The sequence below is a fragment of the Tachysurus fulvidraco genome, chromosome 17 (assembly GCF_022655615.1).
Source record: "Tachysurus fulvidraco isolate hzauxx_2018 chromosome 17, HZAU_PFXX_2.0, whole genome shotgun sequence".
NCBI lineage: Eukaryota > Metazoa > Chordata > Actinopteri > Siluriformes > Bagridae > Tachysurus > Tachysurus fulvidraco.
Genome location: NC_062534.1, coordinates 860,936 through 862,560, shown reverse-complemented (window position 1 = coordinate 862,560; position 1,625 = coordinate 860,936).

Below are 1,625 nucleotides of genomic sequence, written 5' to 3'. Positions count from 1 at the left end.
ACTCATTAAACACACACAAAGGGAGTGACCGTGAGGCTGGAACCGGAATTCTGTTGTAAGAAGAATTTAACACTGGAGATGTTACCAGGGGGAAATAATGCCCCCGGAGATCAAACACAATAATTATAACAATCACACAAAATCCCACACATCACACTATCACACATTAGGACAACGTCACACAACATAACACATGCACATGTGACCACATCACCTCACACATCACAAACAGTCACACCCGACATAGACATCATACACACAACTAAACAACAAGCACAACATAGCAGATACACTCAGACATAACATCAACACATCACACGACAACACCAACATCTGAAGCACATCACATACAGAGGCATCACAGATCACAGCAAATCATCACAGTCATCGACACATCACAATACGACTTACACAAACACCACACAACATCACACATCACACATTACATATCACATCAAACCTCACACATCACAACATACAGCACACTACTCAGACACACACTACATCACACACATCACACAACAGACACATCAACATCACCAATCACACCACACTCACCTACGTCACACATAACACCTCTAATATCATGTCACCCACACAATCAGCAATACATGATGTCCACACTACAGACATCACCACATATATAAAACATACAGGCAGACGAACATACAACATAAATGGACACAACTAGACATTACACATCTAATATACAACACAGATCAGACGAAGTGACATACAGGCAATATAGGTGGCATGCACACATCAGTCAGCATCTATATCCAACACACGCACGACAAATGATCACACAGTATAGACACATGAAACATCACACAACATCAACACATCACCATCACACTACATCACACAACAACACACAACACACACAAAATCATCACACTACATTCACACAGCCCTCTGATTCTTTGTGTACACATTCTGCTACATAAGATATACTGGAGACATACTGTAGGATTCTGATGCAGTGTACATTATGTTGATATGAGCTGTATAGATCTGTTCAGTCATCTATCAGTTCTATAGACTTGTGTGAAATAATATTGTGTGGTTATTTACATGACTCTACGAAACACCTTAATAACTCAGCACTTACACGTGCTGTCTCGCATTTATCAGCATTCGTAGAAAGACGAAAGAATGCCATTTGAACAGGCGAACGGGGGATAAAATATCACGGGAGTGTTGTTCATGGAAACAGCATCGGCGTGCACGGGGAACAGCGCGGCGCTCAGGAAAGTGCGACTTGGCAAAGATTTCTTGTGTCTTTTGTTGTCATTCACAACCACCGTTTTCTATCTGAGTTTACCATTTTTCTCAGTCATTCATTTTTTTTTCCCCAGCTACCGTTTCCGCCCATTTATTCATGAACGTGTTTCGAAGGACAAAAAAAACAAGGCGACGGACGTGATCTCATTAAATGGACAAGTTCAACTACAAGCCAGAATCACCCTATACCGTATCCGCCTGCGCTTTTGCGAGTTACCCCCGCAACACTTCTACCTTAGTCAGCGGGATGCATAGGAGTATTTCACAACAGCATTCACTGAGTGATATAATTAATAACTAATAATAATAATAATATCATTTGTAAAAAAACGTCCTTTTTT